Source organism: Stenella coeruleoalba (genome assembly GCF_951394435.1).
Source record: "Stenella coeruleoalba genome assembly, chromosome: 5".
NCBI classification, from domain to species: Eukaryota; Metazoa; Chordata; class Mammalia; order Artiodactyla; family Delphinidae; genus Stenella; species Stenella coeruleoalba.
The window spans coordinates 124,262,638-124,286,830 of record NC_137150.1 but is presented as its reverse complement, the minus strand read 5'-3'; the positions used below and the strand labels follow the sequence as shown (position 1 = coordinate 124,286,830).

The following is a 24,193-nucleotide window of genomic DNA, read 5'->3' as shown; positions in this document are numbered from 1 at the left end:
GCACGCAGGCTTCAGTAGTTGTGGCACGTGGGCTCAGTAGTTGTGGTTCGTGAGCTCTAGAGCACAGGCTCCATAATTGTGGCACACGGGCTTAGTTTTTCCACAACATATGGGATCTTCCTGGACCAGGGCTCGAACCCGAGTCCTCTGCATTGGTAGGCAGATTCTTAACCACTGCACCACTGCGGAAATCCTGTTTACAGATTTTAGATGATGGCCATTCAGACCTGCGTGAGATGATACCTCATTGCAGTTTTGATTTGCATTTCTTTCATGATTAGTGTTGTTGAGCATCCTTTCACATGTTTGTTGGCAATCTGCATATCTTCTCTGGAGAATGCCTATTTAGGTCTTCAGCCCCTTTTTGGACTGGGTTGTTTGGTTTTTGATATTGAACTGCATGTTCTGTTTGTATAATTTGGAGATTAATCCGTTGTCAGTTGCTTCATTTGCAAATATTTTCTCCCATTCTGAGGACTGGCTTTTTGTCTTGTTTATGGTTTCCCTAGCTGTCCAAAGATTTAAGTTTCATTAGGTCCCATTAGTTTATTTTTGTTTTATTTCCATTTGTCTAGGAGGTGGGTCAAAAAGGATCTTGCTGTGATTTATGTCATAGAGGGTTCTGCCTATGTTTTCCTCTAAGAGTTTTATACTTGCTGGCCTTACATTTAGGTCTTTAATCCATTTTGAACTTATTTTTGTGTATGGTGTTAAGGAGTGTTCTAATTTCATTCTTTTACATGTAGCTGTCCAGTTTTCTTAGTACCACTTATTGAAGAAGCTGTCTTTTCTCCATTGTATATTCTTGCCTCCTTTATCAAAAATAAGGTGACCATGTGTGTGTGGGTTTATCTCTGGGCTTTCTATCCTGTTCCATTGATCTATATTTCTGTTTTTGTGCCAGTACCATACTGTCTTGATTACTGTCATTTTGTAGTATAGTGTGAAGTCAGGGAGCCTGATTGCTCCAGCTCCATTTTTCTTTCTCCAGATAGCTTTGGCTATTTGGGGTCTTTTGCATTTCTATATAAATTGTGAAATTTTTGTTCTATTTCTGTGAAAAATGCCATTCGTTGTTTAATAGGCATTGCATTGAATGTGTAGATTGCTTTGGATACGATAGTCATTTTCACTAGGTTGATTCTTCAAATCCAAGAACATGGTATATCTCTCCATCTGTTTGTATCATCATTAATTTCTTTCATCAGTGTCTTATAGTTTTCTGCATACAGGTCTTTTATCTCCTTAGGTAGGTTTATTCCTAAGTATTTTGTTCTTTTTGTTGCAATGGTAAATGAAAGTGTTTCCTTAATTTCTCTTTCAGATTTGACATCATTAGCATATAGGAATGCAAGTGATTTCTGTGCATTAATTTTGTATCATGCTACTTTAGATTTGTCGTCATTAGTGTATAGGAATGCAAGAGATTTCTGTGCATTAATTTTCTATCATGCTACTTCACCAAATTCATTGATTAGCTCTAGTAGTTTTCTGATAGTATCTTTAGGATTCTCTATGTATATTATCATGTCATCAGCAAACAGTGACAGTTTTCCTTCTTCTTTTCAAATTTTTATTCCTTTTATTTCTTTTTCTTCTCTGATTATTGTTGCTAAAACTTCTAAAACTATGTTGAATAATAGTGGTGAGAGTCTTATTTTGTTCCTGAACTTAGTGGAAATGGTTTCAGTTTTTCACCATTGAGAATGAGATTGGCTGTGGGTTTGTCATATATAGCCTTTATTATGTTGAGGTAAGTTCCCTCTATGCCTACATTCTGGAGGGTTTTTACCATAAATGGCTGTTGAATTTTGTCAAAAGCTTTTTCTGCATCTATTGAAGTTTTTTTATCTTTCAGTTTGATAGTATGGTGTGTCACATTTTTTGATTTACATATATTGAAGAATCCTTGAATCCCTGGAATAAACCCCACTTGATCCTGGTGTACGATCTTTTAAATGTGCTGTTGGATTCTGTTTGCTAGTATTTTGTGGAGGATTTTTGCATCTATGTTCATCACTAAACATAGTTTTCTTTTTTTGTGACATCTTTGTGTTGTTTTGGTATCAGGGTGATGGTGGCTGCTTAGAATGAAAATGGGAGTGTTCCTCCCTCTGCTGTATTTTGGAAGAGTTTGAGAAGGATAGGTGTTAGCTCTTCTCTAAATGTTTGATAGAATTGGCCTGTGAAGCCATCTGGTCCTGGGCTTTTGTTTGTTGGAACATTTGTAATCACAGTTTCAATTCCAGTGCTTGTGATTGGTCAGTTTATATTTTCCATTTGTTTCTGGTTCAGTCCCAGAAGATTGTGCTTTACTAAGAATTTGTCCATTTCTTCCAGGTTGTCCATTTTCTTGGCATGTAGTTGCTTGTAGTAATATCTTATGATCCTTTGCTTTTGTGCCATGTCAGTTGTTACTTCTCCTTTTTCATTTCTAATTCTGTTGATTTGTGTCTTTTTCCTTTTTTTCTTGATGTGTCTAGCAAATAGTTTATCAATTTTGTTTATCTTCTCAAAGAACCATCTTTTAGTTTTATTGATCTTTGCTATTGTTTTCTTAATTTCTTTTTCATTTAATTCTGATCTGATTTTTATAATTTCTTTCCTTCTGCTAACTTTGGGTCTTTTTCTTCTTCTTTCTCTAATTGCTGTAGGTGTAAGGTTAGGTTGTTTATTTGAGATTTTTTTGGTTTCTTAAGGTAGGATTGTATTGCTATAAACTTCCCTGTTAGAACTGCTTTTGCTGCATCTCATAGGATTTGGGTTCTCATGTTTTCATTGTCATTTGTTTCTAGGTATTTTTTGATTTCCTCTTTGATTTTTTCAGTGATCTCTTGGTTATTTAATAGTGTATTGTTTAGCCTCCATGTATTTGTATTTTTTACAGTTTTTTTTCCTGTAATTGATATGTAGTCTCATAGTGTTGTGGTCAGAAAAGATTCTTGATATGATTTCAATTTTCTTAACTTTACCAAGGCTTGATTTGTGACCCATGATATGATCTATCCTGGAAAATTTTCCATGAACACTTGAGAACAAAGTGTATTCTGTGGTTTTTGGATGGAATATCCTATAAATATCAATTAAGTCCATCTTGTGTAATGTGTCATTTAAAGCTTGTGTTTACTTTTTTATTTTCATTTTGTATGATTGTCCATTAGTGAAAGTGGGGTTTTATAGTCCCCCACTATTATTATATTACTGTTGATTTCCCCTTTTATGGCTGTTAGCATTTACCTTATTTATTTAGGAGCTCCTATGTTGGGTGTATAAATATTTATAATTTTTTAATCTTCTTCTTGTATTGACCCCTTGATCATTACGTAGTGTCCTTCTTTGTCTCTTGTAATAGTTTTTATTTTAAAGTGTATTTTTTCTGATATGAGTATTGCTACTCCAGCTTTCTTCTGATTTCCATTTTCATGGAATATCTTTTTCTATCCCCTCACATCCAGAATGTATGTGTCCCTAGGTCTGAAGTGGGTCTCTTTTAGCCAGCTTATATACGGGTCTTCTTTTTGTATCCATTCAGCCAGTCTATGTCTTTTGGTTGGAGGATTTCATCCATTTACCTTTTCATCCATTTACCTTTAAGGTAATTATCAATATGTATGTTCCTATTACCATTTTCTTAATTGTAGGTCTTTTCCTTCTCTTGTGTTTCCTGCCTAAAGAAGTTCCTTTAGCATTTGTTGTAAAGCTGGTTTGGTGCTTCTGAATTCTCTTAGCTTTTGCTTGTCTGTAAAGTTTTTAGTTTCTCCATCAAATCTGAATGAGATTCTTGTTGGGAGAGTAATATTTGTTGTAGGTTTTCCCCTTTCATCACTTTAAATGTGTCCTCCCACTCTCTTCTGGCTTGCAGAGTTTCTGCTGAAAAATCAGCTTTTAACTTTATGGCAATTCCCTCGTATGTTATTTGTTGCTTTTCCCTTCCTGTTTTCAATATTTTTTCTTTGTATTTGATTTTTGTTAGTTGGATTAATATGTGTCTTGGCGTGTTTCTCCTTGGATATATCCTGTATGGGACTCTGTGCTTCCTGGACTTGATTGACTATTTCCTTTCCCATATTAAGGAAGTTTTCAAGTATAAACTCTTCAAATATTTTCTCAGTCGCTTTCTTTTTCTCTTCTTCTTCTGGGACCCCTATATTTCGAATATTGGTGTGTTTAATGTTGTTCCAGAGGTCTCTGAGACTGTCCTCAATTCTTTTCATCGCCTTTTCTTTTATTCTGCTCTGCAGTTGTTATTTCCACTATTTTATCTTTCAGATCACTTATCCGTTGTTCTGCCTCAGTTATTCTGCTATTGATTCCTTCTAGAGAATTTTTAATTTCATTTATTGTTTTGGTCATCATTGCTTGTTTGCTCTTTAGTTCTTCTACATCCTTATTAAACATTTCTTGTATTTTCTCCATTCTATTTCCAAGATTTTTGATCATCTTTACTCTCATTACTCTGAATTATTTTTCAATTAAACTACCTATTTCCCCTTCATTTGTTTGGTCTGGTGGGTTTTTACTTTGCTCCTTCATCTGCTGTGTATTTCTCTGTCTTCTCATTTTGCTTAACTTACTGTTTTGGGGGTCTCCTTTTTCAGGCTTCTGGTTCATAGTTCTCATTGTTTTTGGTGTGTGCCCTGAGTAGGTAAGGTTGGTTCAGTGCGTTGTGTAGGATTCCTGGTGGAGGAATTTGTGCCTGTCTTCTGTTGGATGAGGCTGGATCTGTTCTTTTTGGTGGGCACACCACATCCAGTCATGTGTTTTGGGGTGTCTGTGAACTTATTATGATTTTAGGCAGCCTCTCTGCTAATAGGTAGTTTTGTGTTCCTATCTTGCTAGTTGTTTGGCATGGAGTGTCCAACACTTGAGCTTGCTAGTCATTGAAGCAAGCTGGGTCCTAGCATTGAGACGGAGATCTCTGGGAGAGCTCTCACTGATTGATATTATGTAGGGCCAGGAGGTATCTGGTGGCCCAATGTCCTTAACTTGGCTCTCCCACCTCAGAGGCTAAGGCCTGTCAGTGGGCTGGAACACCAAGACACTGTCAGCCACATGGCTCAGAAAAAAAGGGAGAAAAATAAATAAATAAAAAATACATATGTAATATAATAAAATAATGTTATTAAAAATTTTTGAAGTTATAATAATAATCCTAAAGAAAAAAGGAAGAGAGCAACCAAACCAACGAACAAATCCATCAATGATAGGAAGTGCTAAAACTATACTATGATAAACATAAAAATTAGAAACTAGTCAGTCACATACAGCAAACCCCAAGTCTACAGTTGCTCCCAATTTCCACTGCCTCAATTTGGGGATGATTTGTTGTCTATTCAGGTGTTCCACAGATGCAGGGTACATCAAGTTGATTGTGGAGATTTAATCTGATGCTCTTGAGGCCACATGGAAAAATTTCCCTTTCTCTTCTGTGATCACACAGCTCCTGGGGTTCAGCTTTGCATTAGGCCCTACTTCTGCATGTAGGTCACCCTGTGGCATCTGTTCTTTGCCCAGACTGGAGGGGATTAAAGGTGCAGCTGATTCGGCTCTGGCTCACTCAGCCCAGGGAGAGGAAGGGGTATGGAATGCAGGGCTGGCCTGCGCATCTGGAGCCTGTGCTCCGCAACGTGAGAGGCCGCAACAGTGAGGGGCCTGCGTACCGGAAAAAAAAAAAATCATCTATTTCCCTAGTACTTCTTTAAAAAGGGACTAATAAAATTCTCAGATGTGATATGTGATTTTTCCAGAAACCAACAACTCAATCAATCTTCATGCTTTACTTTCATCTTTGAGCTGGCAAAGAAAATAACTTATTTTTGGTTGTTTAAGGTACATCTTTAGTGTCTCTGGTCCAGGTAATTTTTAAGAATCTTATAATTTATTTCCTGTCTCTGTAGTTTAGCTGTGTTAATCTACGACCCTCTGATCATAAGATTAACCAGCATTTAGTTCAGTCCATTTGATCTTCAGATTGAGTTGTCAACACCATATCATTGATATGTTGAATTTTTGGTATTTTTTTTCACTTAGTCAAATCTAAGTCTCTTCAGAGCAGGTTTTGCCAATAATCAGCAGGATCTCTATATATCTGTGTGAATGTATGGTAAGTATGTTTTGGGTTCCACTCCATATGTATACAAATTACTTTGGCTTCCTCTTGAAAAAGGAACTGGGAAAAATAACCAAATTGTTCACAGAATATGGATTTCTTTTAGCACGTTGCACAGTTTGAACTGTTAAGACCATATTGGATATAGAATACTATTAAGGCAACACTTTATTTAATCCCTTTTAGCCTATGATTAAACTTCAGGATTCATCAGCTTTCCTCACATATAACACTGGAATATTAAACAAGACTTTTGGGGTACTAATACAGGTGAAACTGAAACATCCTTAAATAAAGCCAAATTTTCTTGATGATACCCAAACATCCTATAATGTTTTAAATTAGCCACTTGAGTGGGTTTAGATAATTTTAAAGCTTTCCATCAAGGACACCACATTAAAACAAGTGAAGAGCAGATTCTCAGGGCTTTCTTTTTCTCAATGTTTTAGGAGTGGGGAAAATATTCCCCGTTCAGACGTCACATCCATTCCTATAATACTTTCTGGTAGAGAATGCATTAGTATACAGTACTTCCATTTATAAATTTCTACTTTGAGTCATATTTTTGTATATAAGCTTCCAGAGTTGCATCAACATATCCCCTAACATAAACACATCATCCTTTAACTTTTATTTTATTTTATTTATTTTATTTTTTTAAGAATTTAGTGTTTACTAAACATGTTTAATTGCAAACAAAATTACCCCATTAAAAGGAAACAATAATTGAATATACTAGGCAAGATTGTCTTAATAGTTACACAAGGCTTTCACGTGTTTTTTCTACTTTAATCCTTTTAACAGCCTCTATCTCCCCTATCTTCTTTTTTTTAAACTTTTTATTTTATATTAGAGTATAGTTGATTAACAATGCTATGCTAGTTGCAGGTGTACAGCAAAGTGATTCAGTTATATATATATATATATATATATATATATACATGTATTTATACTTTTTCAAATTCATTTCCCATTTAGGTTGTTACATGATATGAAGCAGAGTTCCCTGTGCTATACAGTAGGTCCTTGTTGGTCATCCTTTAACCTTTAATTAGCAACTTCATTAGCAAACTTGGGTATAAGAGGACATTGTGCACTAGTATCTGATAGTTATCTCCCTCAGGCCATTTAACCCATATCAATAAAAAGGTTCTCCAGCCCCTTCTACTCCTAGCTCCTCAAGAGACTTTGACCAGCCCATCTCTCAGAATCATAATTCTCTCTTTTTTTCACACCGTTTTAATCAGCACTTATCCTGAAGAGACCAAAGTTTTCACATTTGTGTCATTATTACATTTTAAAAATTCATTTAAGCTAGGAAAAATTAAGTGAATATGTTCTCTTCTGTTATTTTCATAGTCCAAGGAGTTGATAGACCAGACAGACCACCTAGTATTTACTATAATCTATTAAAATTTTTATAACTACTTCATCTATCTCCAACTTTATTTCATTTTAAGTAAACTATACAAACCCTCCCACTGGTTTAATTGTACTAAAGTTATTCAGTGTTTTCGTTTTGCTTTCTCTTTCCAAAATAATTTAAAATATTTCTCATAATTTAATCGCATTTGGTTTACCTGAGCTAACAGCCTCCCTCAAATTATCCTACCCCTCCTCAACAGGAGGGTCAGCAAGAGCCCAGACAGTTAGAGTTGCTTTTATCAGAGCATGAATAACAATGAGCTGAAGATCTAAATTTAGGGGATACTTTGTTACCATCACACAATGAATACAAATATACTAGCATGTTTAATATTTTTAAAGCCTAAGAAGAATTCTACTTAGTATCAAAGGGTGGTGTGTCTTCCTGACTCCCTTTTGGAATCATGTCTCTTCGTTTTTAAGAGAATCTCTGGCAGCCATTGATTTTTTTGAAACTTCCTTTTATTTTCACTAAAACAGCCCAAGCAATCCAAAATACAGAATTCTTGATCAATTTCACCTTTTAAAAAGCCAACTTAGCTATTGTTAGATCTACTAGTTTCATTCATACATTCTCTTCTTATCAACTTGTGTGACCTCAAACCAGGGATGGCCTAGGAGCCAAATTTGCATCAAAGGACAATTTCATTTATCTTTCCCACATCACCAACTGCAGCTGTTACACACGACTGGATATGGAAAGGACTCATAAAGGACTGCATAAAGGCAATGCAGAGTACTAAAATGTACCATCAAAATATGTGTGAGATACTAAGTTTGCAGCTAAAGCCAGGCTATATAAACTAAAAACAAACAAAAACAAACAAACAAAAATAACATCTATGTTTTTTTAATAACAATGTAGGTAAGCTAGTACAGGGTGACCTCTGTGGGGATAATTTGTCAGATAAGTTGTCCTACTATTTAGTATATTCTTGGTCAAGTTTAGTACCATGGTTCCAGACTTCTCAGGTAATAAGACTGAACAGCCACAGACAAGGTAAAAGCTAATTTCATGTTTATGTGTAAAATCATGTGTTACATATATCATTTGAAGACTGTGGGTGGAATCCAAGATTGTAAAGATTTCCTTCACAGCTTTTTTACAACAATTTTATCACCAGACAGATGTTGTGAAATCACCACTAAATCTAAGCTAAAATGGGAAAGAAAAAAATTCATATCAACATCATTATAGTTGGACACTTACATTGGGGCAAGTAGACCACTGCTGGACATCGGATCTACAAATGTGGTGGATCAACAAAAGAACCATCAATAAGTTTGAGAAGGATGCTGCTGAGATGGGAAATGGCTCCTTCAAGGATACCTGCATCTTGGATAAACTGAAGGCTGAACATGAATGTCATATCACCATTGATATCTCCCTGTGAGAATTTGAGACCTAAAAGTATTATTTGAACATCACTGATGCCCCAGGACACAGAGACTTAATCAAAAACATGATCACAGGCACATCACAGGCTGATTTTACTGTTTTGATTGTTGCTGCTGGTATTAGTGAATTTGAAACAGGTTTATCCAAGAACAAGCAGACCTGGAAGCATGCCCTTCTGACCTACACATTGGGTATGAAACAACTAAATGTTGATATTAACAAAATAGATTCTTTCAGCCAGAAGTTGTACAAGGATATTGTTAAAAAGTCAGCGGGACTTCCCTGGTGGTGCAGTGGTTGAGAGTCAGCCTGCCGATGCAGGGGAGATGGGTTCGTGCCCCGGTCCGGGAAGATCCCACATGCCGCAGAGCAGCTGGGCCCGTGAGCCATGGCCTCTGAGCCTGCGCGTCTGGAGCCTGTGATCCACAACGGGAGAGGCCACAACAGTGAGAGGCCCGTGTAGAGCAAAAAAAAAAAAAAATGTCAGCACCTACATTAAAAAAAATTGGCTCAACCCTAACATAGTAGCATTTGTGTTAATTTTGGGTTGAAACGATGACAGCGTGCTGGAGCCAAATGCTAAACTGTGGTGGTTTAAGGGATCGAAATTAACCCATAAAGATGGCAATGCCCATGGAACCATGCTGCTTGAAGCTCTGGGTTGCATTTTGCTACCAACTCATCTAACTGATCAGCCCTTTGGCTGTCCTCTAGGACATCTACAAAATTGTTCATGTTGGTATTATCCCTGTGGGACAGGTGGAGACTGGTGTTCTCAAACCAGGCATGGTGGTCACCTATGCTCCAGTCAATGTTACAACTGAAGTCAAGTTTGTTAAAATGCACCATGAAGTTTTGAGTGAAGCTCTTCCATATGGGCTTCAATGTCAAGAATGTGTCTCTCAAATATATTCATTCTGACAATGTGGCTGGTGACAGCAACGGTGACACAGCAATGGAAGCAGCTGACTTCAAGCCTCAGATGATTATCCTGAACCACCCAGGGCAAATCAATGCTGGCTATGGACCTGTGCAGGATGTCACACAGCTCACACTACTTGCAGGTTTGCTGAGCTGAAGGAAAAGATTGATTGCTATTTGGAGAAACTGGAAGATGGCCCCCAATTTTTGAGACCTGGTGATGCTGCCACCATAGAAATAGTTCCTGGCAAGCCCATGTGTGTTGAGAGCTTCTCTGATAATCCTCCTCTGGATCGTTTTGCTGTTCATGACATGAGATGGGCAGTTGCTGTGGGTGTTATCAAAATAGTGGAAAAGGAGGCTGCTGGAGCTGGCAAGGTCACCATGTCTGCCCAGAAAGCTCAGGATGAATACTATCCGTAATACCTGCCACCCTAATCTAGAAGATTAGGATGGCAGGTAGAAGACCCATCTCAGAACTGTCTGTATCAACTGGCGATTTAAGTTGAATAGTAAATGACTAGTTAATGAAATAATAACAATACATTGAAAAACCTTCAGAAGGAAAGGGGAACATTTTGTCGATCATTTGTGTGTGTATGTGTGTGTGTGTGTGTGTGTGTGGTGGCTTTAAGTTATTAGTCTTTAAAGTCAATACTTTTTAATAAAAACATGATCAAAAATCTGTCACAGAATTTTGAAACCCTTGGAAACAAAATTTAGTGAGAAATCTGTGTCTTCTTTCGGCCAACACTGTAACTTCCTATACTATGTAGTTAGGTGAATGATTTAAGAGTTGCCCATAATCCATTTCTGGTGTCCATCTGCCTAAACTTCAGGATTTGATAATTCTGAGTTAACATTTTTTTTCTAGGTGGGAATTTCAGGTTTGTTCACCTTTCATGAAGGGAGGTATCAAGTATGCTTTAAATACACAGTGAAAACCTATGGGATGGGGTCTGTTGATTACAACACTTCATAGATTAGGACAGACAAGGAATAAGCAACTTTCTTTTTATGTAAGCTACCTTATAAAAAGGCCAAAAACTGTAATGTTAATGGCCATGTGTTGCATATAATAAGTTGTGTGGTTTTGGTATAAGTAAATTTTTGAAATTCCTAAACTATTTCACTAATATACATTTATTTTATTTATATACAAGATACAAATTAATAAATATCATAAAATGGATTTTGGATTTAAAATATCACACCTAAAATACAGAGTGTGAACTACATATTGACAAAACATAAAAATTTAAAAGTTTGCTTTTAAAATATTAAACTATCATTGACCTGATTAATAAATATTTTTTTGTTTGTTTTATTATTTACACAGTTAAGAAGGTAGTAAACTGTCCATCTTGGAAGTAACCTAACTATCCTGCAGAAGTTTGGTAAATGATATAAATGATATAAAAAAGACTTAAACTTACCTTCATTATTAAATATCCCTTTCTAATTCCTTTTTGGGAAACTTTAAAGAGTTTACAAGTATTTAAAATAGTATGGATTACATATGTATGTTTTTAAGAAAATATTTGCTTTCTGAAGACATTTTTAAATAAACAAATGTATTTTATTTCACATTTAAAATAACATTCCTATCAATTCAGCAATGCCAGGAATTCTTCAACAGAGAAGTTTTATCAATGCGGTATCTTTTTCTTTCCCAATGTTACAGTTTAGGGAAAGCCATCAAAATATTGTCTTCAGATAGGTCATGAAAGCATCTTATTTATTAGGAAAATTATTTAGACCAATACCAATGCACAAACTACTTCTTAATGCTCAATGACTATATATATATATATATATATATATATATATATATATATATATATTTACAATGAATTTCAAAGTCTAGGTCTTAGAACTGAAAACCTTGTATTTAGCTCTCTGATTAGTTTCAGTTTACCTGACACATGGGAAATAATGAAATGGAAGAATAATCTTAGCGTCTTATCTTTGGCCATGGTCAATACAAATATCATTTAATACTTGGATTACACAGAAAAAAGTCCCATGTAATTGTGACTTAATTGTTGACCATGTAGTTAATAAAATAAGCCACTTACAATTAACATGTTATTTAAGATGTTACTTTAAGTCCCTCTTTCCTTTTTTTTTTTTCCTCCTTCCTCCTTTCCTGCTTTGTTTGCTTATAAAATCTTAAAGAAGATTTCAATTTCACTTAATTTTGTCAATGATTCTGTAAAGGATTTTTGTTACATTAGAAAAGAGAGTTTAGATTTTTTGAATTACTGTGTAGGCTATCATATTTACCCCAAATTTAAATAAGTATTTTAAATTAGTTTAGAATAAATGTAGCCCTGAATCCAGTCACTGAATACTATTTTTAACTACATGACATTTCCTAAGTCACAGGAGATTTTGTGTGGAAGTCACCAACCTCCCATTTATTTTCCAAGGACACTTAGAACTCCCCTGAGTACTTGTTATTGTTGAGCAGGAGGTACTGGAGAAATTGTTAATTTACATTTCCTGAATTTTGTGAACTCTAGACATTTTGTCTCAGTGGAGGTCTGAAAACTGAAGCATTATTTCACACAGCAATGAGTTTGTTTTTTCCAGGCAGGCATTTTGATGAATAGCATGGGCAGCTAAACATCTATACCTTTCTCTCAGGTTCAATTCTGGTCATACCAGTGAGCAGAGACAAGGACATAAATAACGTGTTTGCAATTTGTACTGTGATCTGCGAACGGTGTGAGGGAAAAATAAACCCAATGTTTTTATGTGTAGATCAATTGCATTTAGGAGGCATTACGGAGAGCAGCCAAAGAATTCCATCTCGGAGACCAGCTCTTGTCCAAGAGACATAGAATAGAAGGTCCCACCATTCCTTCACTTTTTGAAACATTGAAAATTTCCAGGAAGCTTGATTATTTTTAGGAGTGACAAGATGGAAAATATTATATAAATATAAGAATTTAGACCACAAGTAAAATAGCATCTGGCAAGCAATTTCATGCCGTTTTTTGTTTGTTTGTTTTTTAACATCTTTATTGGAGTATAATTGCTTTACAATGGTGTTAGTTTCTGCTTTATAACAAAGTGAATCAGTTATACATATACATATATCCCCATATCTCTTCCCTCTTGCGTCTCCCTCCCTCCCACCCTCCCTATCCCACCCCTCTAGGTGGTTACAAAGCACCGAGCTGATCTCCCTGTGCTATGCGGCTGTTTCCCACTAGCTATCTATTTTATATTTGGTAGTGTATATATGTCCATGCCACTCTCTCACTTTGTCCCAGCTTATCCTTCCCCCTCCCCATATCTTCAAGTCCATTCTCTAGTAGGTCTGCATCTTTATTCCTGTCTTGCCCCTATAACCCATATATATGTGTTAGCATATGGTATTTATTTTTATTTATTTATTTTAATTTATTTTAATTTATTTATTCATTTTTATTTTATTTATTTTTATCTTTCTGACTTATTTCACTCTGTATGACAGGCTCTAGGTCCATCCATCTTACTACAAATAACTCAATTTTGTTTCTTTTTATGGCTGAGTAATATTCCATTGTATATGTGTGCCCCATCTTCTTTATCCATTCATCTGTTGATGGACACTTAGGTTGCTTCCATGTCCTTTCTATTGTAAATAGAGCTGCAATGAACACTGTGGTACATGACTCTTTTTGAATTATGGTTTTCTCAGGGTATATGCCCAGTAGTGGGATTGCTGGGTTGTATGGTAGTTCTATTTTTAGTTTTCTAAGGAACCTCCATACTGTTCTCTGTAGTGGCTGTATCAATTTATAGTCTCACGAACAGTGCAAGAGGGTTCCCTTTTCTCCCCACCCTCTCCAGAATTGATTGTTTGTAGATGTTTTGTTGATGGCCATTCTGACCTCTGTGAGATGATATTTCATTGTAGTTTTGACTTGCATTTCTCTAATAATTAATGATGTTGAGCATTCTTTCATGTGTTTATTGGCAATCTGTATATATTCTTTGGAGAAATGTCTATTTTGGTCTTCTGCCCATTTTTGGATTGGGTTGTTTGGGTTTTTTTTGATATTGAGCTGCATGAGCTGCTTGTAAATTTTGGAGATTAATCCTTTGTCAGTTGCTTCATTTGAAAATATTTTGTCCTATTCTGAGGGTTGTCTTTTGGTCTTGTTTATGGTTTCCTTTGCTGTGCAAAATCTTTGAAGTTTCATTAGGTCCCATTTGTTTATTTTTGTTTTTATTTCCATTTCTCTAGGAGGTGGGTCAAAAAGGATCTTGTTGTGATTTATGTCATAGAGTGTTCTGTCTATGTTTTCCTCTAAGAGTTTGATAGTGTCTGGCCTTATATTTTTCATCCCTTTTTAAGAATAGGAAAGGATTTTTGCGGTCACTGTGTTATGATAGCATTGACCTCTCACCTGATGACCAAGACTTGCCCAGAAAGGATGAGTTACTGATAAAGGTTTTCATACAGAGCTTATAAATATATGTTCCTGAGTCCCATGGTCTGAGCAAGATTTGAGCCACTAACCTAAACACTTTAAGTTCTTTATGGTCAGCCTATCAGACTTCATTAAGAGACATTATTATGTCTAATGATGAGACCATGTTTCAGTATGCCGTGACTCCTGTCTTGTATAACTGATTTTACATAGTTTTTAAATGACACCTTTGAAAATATGAACTAAATGACTAGCAGAGGTGAAAATGCTCTATTACCTGCCTCAGAAGAAATAAGCTCTGAGTAGAGAAATATGGAATTAAGTCCTTGAAGTTAGTTTTGAGGACAGATTGCAGAGGATCCTCAGTGCAATGACGGGGAGTTTGGATGTTATTTGTTTTGGGGTAGGAAACAAGTATTCTTAATGGCTTAAGACATTAAACACTTTATCAAAGAAGTGTAAAGATGCAGAGGCATAAAAGATGCAATGACTGGGGAATGCTTGGAATAGAGATGTTAATTAAGAATCTATTTCATTTGTCAAGCTTTGCCAAGAGTCTGGCTTTCATAACTGTTCACAGATATGAGAAAAGGTTGAAACTGGGGAGAATAATATTAAAACAAATAACTAAACAAAACCAAAACACTAGAGGAAATTATAATCTATTCAGAACTGGAAGAAGATACCATATACTACATTCTCAATCAGACATAATGATATCAAGAAAGATTTGGTAAAAATGAAAGTAAATCTATTTATATGGCTATAAGAGACTCCTTTAAGAGACTGGGAGATAGAAAACTTTCTGTTCCAGGAATTAATATGGGAAATGTTCCAACATGCACCAGAACAATGACAACCAGACTCCTGTTGGAGCCATAAAAAACACTGGTAGTGAACTCTGGTGTCCTCTTAAACACAGACTCTAGCTTCTGCATTAGTTCAGATCACAGCACTTGTTCACAGCACACCTCCCCAACTTGACCTTGATATGCAGGTGAGAGAGAGGGAGAGAAAGAGGGAGACAAATATTTGAAGATTTACACTGATGGCTCTGAAGATGGAGAAAGAGTCTATGACTCAAGTAATGTAGGCTGCCTCTAGAAGCTGGAAAAGGCAAGCAAATAGATTCTCTCCCAGATCCTCTGGAAGAAAAACATATTGATTCTAGAATTTCTGGCCTCTAATAGTGTAAGATAATAAACATGTTTTGTTCTAATACATACAGTTATTGGTAATTTTTTATAAAAGCCAAAGGAAACTGTTACAACAAGGAAGAAAACTCTATGAGCTACTCTGTCTCCAGATACTCAGGTTGTTTTCTTGAATGTTCACTGGCAGGATATCTTTCTCTTATACCTGAAACTGAAGCAGTAATTCATGGGGAGGTCCATGGGTATGGCTCAAATTGGGAACAGTGTCAAAATAAAAGAAGGTTTGTATTTGTGGGATACTGAAGAGATTGAATTGACAAAATTTGGAAATAAGCAAAAAAAAATTATGGAGGAAAAGAAAACAAGAAAGTATGAGTGTAGACCATTGGTTTTTAAACTCTTTTGCAGGACAAAGCCATCAACCTCATACTGAGAAACATATATTAACATACAATTTAACCTACAATTGTTGAGTTCACAGATGCTTTGGCCAGAGGTCAAATTTATAGTGGAGATTTATACATCCTGAGGGATGGCTTGGATGATCTATTAGATTTCTTTTAATTCTACAATTCTATAATAATCATAAAACCTAAGAGTTAAGATATTGGTGGAGTCAATGATGGATACAAGGAAGGTATGAAGAGAAGATGATATTTTTGTGAAGTAATAGGTGAAGGGGATGGGTACATGAGAAACCATTTTTCTTTTAAATATGATTAATATGAGGTACTGTTAGAGCCCTCATGAGGAGATGCTGACTGGAGCATTAAAAACACACAGGGGGCATTTGGGCAAGTGTTTAAGGTTCTAGGTGATATCCGTGGGTATTAATCAATAGCAGTTTGGCATCAGTTGAGCTCTCTATGGGAATAGGTATAAAAGGAAAAGTGTTGATAGAGGGATCAGAATGGTGGAGAATACACATTCCATATTTATAGACTCAAGGGAATGAGGCTGAGAAAGAGCTAGAGAATAAACAGAGAAGTAGGTGGCATCACAGGAACCAAATGAAAAACGTAATTCATAAAAGATTTCATGAAAATGTGAAATTTTAGCCTTAGCCAATTAATGTTAGAGAGTCTATGGAGATTGAACTCTAAAGTAAAATAATCAAATCTACTTACTTATGAAGATAACGTTGACATTGTAAGAGGGTAGACTGAATTTGAAGAGAAATTGAAGTCAAGGAGGCTAGAAGATCAGAGAACAATGGAAAAATATTTTACATCTTAAAACCTAGCAGAAAAGCTAACTTAAAATCGAACTTTCTTCTTTACTTTCTTTCTGTTATGAATGTTGTCTTTTTGAAAAACATGGTTTAGTTTGGTTTAATTTTGCTTTGTTTTTGGTAACTTAACACATATGTAATCTGTTTATTGCATTCAGAAAAATGGGTTACAATGAAAATCAATGTCACGGCCAGATGGTAAAAGATGCTTTGTGTGGAAAGAATGCAAAGACACAGAAAAATTAAGGAAACAAAATTTATAGGATTTTTTAAAAAAAAACAAAGGCTGTCTTTTTGTTTAATTGTTCCTGGTAAGAAAATGAGAAAGAACATTATTCTCCACCCCTGAGAACATGACAGTAGGAAGAATAGCTTCTAAAAAGAGTTTTCCTTGAGGCTCCATAACTTACATCCATTTCAGATGCGTTTAAGTATCTGCCAACTTAGCACACAACTTTGTAGAATATTCTTTACAGCAGAAATGTTGATACTTAAAATGATTTATCTGGAATTGTGTTTAGAGTGAAGAATACATGAAAATTTATGAAAGTACAGTGTTAAGATATCCAAAAAGATAAATGGAAAGATTTGAGAATATTCAGATGGCCATGATCACTTTAAGAAGAAAGGAAAAAATAATAAAGAAATGGCTAGATATGGATGAGTAGAATTAAATATTAAAATGAAGCCACTGATTTATCAAAATATTTGGAAAGTGAACTCACCTGGACACCAGAAAAGTCTGATATACTGATTGACACTTTATAATTTTTTTAAAGACACTAATATATTAAAAAAAAGACACTAATGTATATAAAATAATTTATGTGGGAAAACTGAGGTTCAATTGTTTAAAGAAATTATGCCAGATCATAAATCTAGTAAATGGTAGAAATGGGAAATTGGGATTGAACTGTTGTCTGTGAAGTAGGGGTAAGACTAGTAATAGTACAGTAGCAATGGTGGTGGTGTTGGCAGAAAGTTCTAGAAAGCATTCATTATTTTCCAGGTAACCTTTAGAGTGTTTTACATCTTTGAATTCATTTGTTTATGATAACGACCATATGAAATAGATCTCATTCTTATTCTATTTTACAGAGGAGACACGGGATATAAAGAAATTGGCCCAAGAACATACACGCAGACTACATCATAATGAAATCCCACAGTTGACCAGTGAAAGCAAAGTGAATCAGTCAATAGGCTAGGTCAGTCTTCGGTAGCAAACACCTCAAAATATGTCAATGGCTCAAACAATGAAAATTTATTTCTACCTCACACTTATCTATTGCAAGGCAGCTGTGCATGTTTTTGTTGTTTGTATGTTTTTTTCTATCTTTTTTCCTTTATTTCTCATACAGCCCCTATTTGAACCTCTATCATTTATTAGTCTTGTCGAAGAGAAGAAAATATAATTTAAAGAGTAATAGTAAAACTGTGTGATAGCTTTGAAAATATTTTTTCAACGGTACTTCTTATCACTTCCTTTCATAGAGTACTGGCTAGAGTAAGCCATATGACCAAGCCTGGTGTCAATGGATGGGAAGTACAATATTTCCATATAAAGGAGCTCTGGAATAAAAGTTATATAATGTTGGGTAGTGAATAGTTTGAACTATATTACACTCTACCACAAAGGGCTACCGGAGATGTATTTTTCATTGTTTTAATTTTAGTTTCTCATGGAAGGTGCCCAGTGGATAGCTTGATTTAGTTTCACACCAAAATGTTAATGGTATCATCCTAAAGGTTGATTCTTGGTTTGTCAATGTTAAACAAGTAATCATTCAAGTGAATAAAACCCAGTAAATTGAAAGAGCTACCAATTTCTAGGACTAGTATGAGTGGAATGTGGCTATAGATTTGAGAGACAGAGCTCTGGAATGAGCTAAAAACAACACTGAGCAGAGCACCTGAGGAGAATGAATGTAAGCAATGAACCAAATCATACAGGACAGAAGTCTAAGCTGATCTGGTATGGTACCAGGGGGTGTGCCACTGGGATCCTTCTTCTACAAAGTAATTGCTCTTCAGCTTCAGTGACTGCAGTTATCTGACACTGCTATTATCCTTAGGATCTACCTCAGTTTTCAAGCCAAGATCATTGTACTTCATCTGGACAGCCCAAGATTCGGTATGGTAGAAGTACTATGGTCTAGCCATTTTTATTCTGTGCAAGACTCCTCCAATGGGTGATCCTTGCTCTGGAGTTCCTAATTGGGTTGTTTGTACTTTGTCAGATCTGCATCACAGTCTGAGTTCTCTCTGCACAATCATCTTCATCCCCCTTCCCTTTCATAGATTTCTGATTTCCACTGTGGTCTGGTGACCTTCTCCAGCCATTTCTGCTTCCTGCTCCTTTTAGCTTTCACAAGTGAATTTTCACTTCTTTTCAATATCTCTTTTCTAGAGGACCCTGAGTAACACATCGGGTGGGAGCGTTTCTAGGGAAAGATAGGTAAAGCAATAAGACAGAAGTTGAAGATGGCTGAAGTAAACACTGAGATTGTTTAACTTATCAGTGTATGAAGACCACTTCATAAGTGAGAGCATCATATCCTGACCTGGTTGATCTGAAATGGCCCCATGATGTGTTGACAAGAGAGGGCTCTAAAAACAGATGGGTCCATGAGATGTAATTCAGAAATAGTTGGAAGGGAAGACCAGAATGACCGTATATATGACTATGTTTTTTAGAAGTCTAGAACCTGGAAAACTATTGGCAAGAGAAAGTGAAGAGTGAGGGAGGTGTTATAGGAGACCAGGTAACAAAATCCAGATGGTCTGATTTAGTCCAGTAACACAAGAATTGAGAGAATGAGTAGTTTTTATGAGATGGTTGAAAAACAGAATTGAAAAATCTCGGAGATTTAATGGAGGGGGATAGGTAGTGGAGCAAAGGAAAGAAGATTAATGATTTCTTGATGACATCCTTCACTCATTAAATTAAAGTGTTCTATTGATGTCCATAAAAATAATCAATATAAATATCCTTATGAAAAATATAAATGTTAAATATTAGTTTGGCAACCACTCTGTTACTTTGGAAAATTATTTCTTCAAGCCTGGATGAGTAACATGTATTTGTGTAGCTTCTGCAGTAAATATTATTGGCATGAATAATGAAGTGAATGTCTTAAAAACTAAGAATGAATATGTATAAAGTTAATGGCTATCAAGTAAATGATAATGAATTCTAGCAGTATAAGGAGCATTGCATCTTTCTTGGAAGATGCTTGCATAAGGTCCCAGTGAGATGCAAGCAGATTCCAAAGTCTGGAGATTGGGCTGGCTCCAAGTTTTCTGGCTGAACAAAGCAGCTGCAAAAAAAAGGCTGGAGGTATTTGATGTAGATGAACAGGAGAAAATTCTTGGGAAAAGCTGACTGCTTTCTGGGAAGGATAAGAAAGGAAAGATAACTCCTTGGAAGGATTTCAGTAGAGATTCTTGGTGAAGACAGAAAAGTCCACTAAGGTTTAATTAAATTCTGTTATTGGGTTATTTGTTACAAAATGCTCTTTTATCCTCTCCTAAAAAGTTTTAGTAATATCTAAAAGCACATACAGGCACATACACACACACACACCCTCAAAATGTTGAAAGTGACTAAAGTTGTTCTCCCTAACAGTGATAAGGTTGAGATTTGCTTACCTTTTGGCACAGTGTAGAGAATTCTAGGAGAAAGGAAAACCTAAAAGCTGAATTATGAAGGTTATAAACAGTGCTTGACCTCCTTAGGTCAAGTCTATTTGTCTTAACATTAGGCAATGTACTGTATTTCTTTACTGTCTTTCAAAGGATAATTTTAAAAAGAGGGCATACTCATGAATATGATACAAATATGAAATGAACATGTCAATGATTTTATTTAATTTATGCATTAATAAAGAAACCAGTAAGATGTTACAGCTGGTTCAAACAAAATTTAAAAATTCACACATTTGTATGCAGTGAGGGAATGCTGAAATGAAGTTATAAATATGTACAAAAATTGGTCTATCCACAAGACAATCATCAGTTGCATTCCACTGAACACAACTGCTTAACATTTCTGTGAACAAAACTCATTTGTATGATTATCAGTTTTCTACACTTTACAGAGCTGTAAAGCAGCTTAAGACATAAAAGGCACAAATTATCTGGATGTGTGACACAGACAGAACACCAATTAATCTCTTTTTAAAAAATATTTTTGTCCATTTTAAAGTCTTCCTAACACTTCAAATTTGCAAGTAGCAGAATTTAAAACAAACAGAAAACCTTGGAGTTAGATCTCCAAGGTGATAAGCAATAATTATATGAGTAAAAGCTCTCACCTTCATGTCTAAACATGATACCATAAATATAAGTAGACACTGTTTTTCTTGTGTATTCCTTCTCTATCTACATCAGTGACAAAGTTACTGACTTTAAATGCTACATTTTTGTCCCTCTTTGTCTCTTCTGTGAAAGAATATAAGATTAATTTATGCCTGACAGAAAGTTAATAGGTAAATCACAATAAAACTCTAACAGAGAAAGCTGAGAATGGTTATTTGGAAATGATTAATATCTTAAAGGAATAAAAAATAATAAAAATAATAGGTGGGAAATTATCAGGGCACTTACAGTGTTATACACTTAAAATGGAAAATTTGATTTTAGGTTGTGAATGCACTGGTACAATATCACATCATGAAATATGAAGAAACCATTCACTTCAGAGAATTCGAGCATGAAAATCAAATAGTTGAGTGAAAGTGTATGCAATATAAAGAGAAGTGGAGATTATAGGGCTAGAATGATAGGATTGGAGATAAATACATAAATGAAAAAAAATGTAAAAGGATCCCAATGGGGTTTATATTGAAGATGGATGAGGAAGTAAGAGAGAAAAAAGTTGGTAAAACATGGTCTGAACTGCTCAATTTTTTCGCTATCAAAGGAGTTTCATACAGATCCCATGTACTTTTCTGCTTTTCAGAAAACAATTACCAATTAGTTGATGAAAAAAGGTTTGAAAACTTATCTCTATATGGCCAAATTCATTAAGTGCCAAATTTAAAAATGAAGGAACTTGGAAAAACTTATTTTATTTAACATAACTATATATAATCTAGCAATTTCTGGATTTCATATATAGATTATAGAATATGGAGCTGTATTATTTTTATTTCTATGAATAATAATCATATATGTCAATTTCAGAAATTAAAAAAAATCATTTTTAGTAAGTTTTCTTCAATGGACAGGTATTATAACTTTGTTACATTGACACTTGTTAAGTAGGTCCCAGGGTTGTCCTATGGTAAGCCACCTTTCATCTGAGAAATAGAAAAGTTTATTACTCATTGAATTTGGCATACCACAAGAGGCCACAGAGGTAGGTCAAGGCAGGGTGCAGGCAGAGAGTATGGAAGGGGCTGGGAAACCTGCCTTTATTAGGGTCCACAAGTCAAGTATTTTGAGGTTCCTGGGCTAAAGTTAGATTGGTCAATTCAAACCAAAACAGTGGTTTTGGTGAGCTTCCTAGGAGTCTTATCTAAGGGGCACACAAGAGGAAGACCCTGGAATCTGGGGGAGAATCCTTATCACAGGGTTTTAGGGAGACATATCAGGAACTTACATTTACTTGTGACTCTGTAGGCTGTTATCTAAGCCGTCTGCTCAGGGAAGGGCTAGGGTCAGTTCAAAGCTACTGTGTGCCTTGTGGCCACACAAATGGATGCTGAGGCAGCAATATTATGGAACAGTTTAAACGTTCAGCAACAGGAAAAAGTGAAATGGAGAATAATTTCACCAAAATACTCTTTACACACATGATTAGCCAGTTTGATTACCAACTGAATTTTAAATGATATAATCATATTTAATACTTAAAATTGTTTTATCTGTCAAGAACAATGTGTTAGTTTGTTAGGGCTACTGTAATAAAGTACTGCAAACTGGGTAACTTAAACAACAGAAATTTATTCTCTCACAGTCTGGAGGCTCCAAGTCCAAAGTCACAGTGTTGGCAGGGCTGGTACCTTCTGAGGGCTGTGAGGAAGGATCTGTCCTTGGTTTGTAGATGACTATTGTCTCCTTTTGTCTCTTCACATTGTTTTCCCTCTTTGTGTGTCTGCCGCTGTGTCCAAATTCCCTGTTTTTATAAGGCTATCAGTCTTATTGAATTAGAAGCCACCTTAATGCTTTCATATAAACATGGTTACCTCTGTAAAGACCCTGTCTCCAAATAAGATCACATTCTGAGATATTGGGGGTTAGGACTCTAAAAAACCTTTTTTTGGGGGTGGGGGGTACACAATAATAAATAATGTTTGCATTCAGCTTTGTGCCTAGTGTTTTCTCTATATGGCCAAATTCATTAAGTGCCAAATTTAAAAATGAAGTTAAACAATAGTTTGTGGTATTGGTACAAATTTTTATATATAAATTTTATAACAGGCCAAATTAGATATGTGGTGAAATGGAAAATGGCATATTTTTATCAATTATTAAATTAACTTTAACATTTTTAATCAGTTAATCAAATCATTCTGAATCTAGCCCAAACATCACTTTGAATAACAGCAATAGTTCTATGGCTAAATATGTGTATTATTTTACTTTTTAACATATGATAGTCAAATTAATAAAGGTCACAGCATGAAACTTTGTGCATTTAACTATAAAACTCTAGTAAATCAAGATTTGTGTGATGGATTATATTATAGAGAGGTTACATAGTTTTGATTTCATGATCCCCTAAATAAGCTTTGTGGTATATTTTCCTTGAAAAAAGTCAACATCAGGAACTAACTCTTTAAGACATTTCTTTTTCCTGGAAAAAAGTCAAGATTGTTTTAAATCATTTTATATTCCAACATATTTTTCTGCCACACATGTAAAGATTATTTATATAAATCACCTACTGGGCACGAAGTATACTTTTTTAAAGAAAATATTCACATATATATGTATAACTGAATCACTGTGCTGTACACTTGAAAATAACATGATATAAATCAAATATACATCAATGATTTTTTTTAATTTCAATTTTGGCTTTTGAGTTGTATTACATATGTAGAAAATCCTCCTTTATCCCATGATTGTAAATAAAATAATCATATACTTTCTCCTTAAATAGGATGAACAGAAGTTCTGGAAATCTAAGTAAATATGCATAAGGAAAGGCTAAAAAGAAAAAAAGGAACAAAGTCACACCAGACAAGACGAGAAAGTAGAAATTGATTTAATTCCAATACAATTGCTGGAAACTGAGAGAGGACAGACCAAGTGGTGACCTCACACTCAGCTGTGTTGAAGCAAAGGGTGGGAATATTTTTAAGAGCTGGGGGAGGGGAGAAGGGGGGATATTAGGGCATCTTTGTTTGCTAAGTGGCTTACCCAAAGGCAAAGTAAACTTTCTCCTATCTTCAAGATGCAGTTTTTACAACTTGGAGTAAGATGCCCTTCTAAGTTAAGCTTCTACCCTCCTACAGACTGGGAGATGGGGGCCCTATGTTCCTTGATGATTATGTTTCAAAGAGATGTCTCCCAGTT

The 24,193-nt window shown here is 35.3% G+C and overlaps 1 pseudogene across 1 annotated transcript; it reads left to right on the top strand.

Annotated features, from left to right (window-relative positions):
* Positions 1 to 8,695: 8,695 nt before the first annotated feature.
* On the top strand, positions 8,696 to 10,277 carry LOC307186405 (elongation factor 1-alpha 1-like; annotated as a pseudogene). Its single transcript has 2 exons — positions 8,696 to 9,200; positions 9,496 to 10,277. The product of its transcript is annotated as an elongation factor 1-alpha 1-like (transcript).
* Positions 10,278 to 24,193: the final 13,916 nt, after the last annotated feature.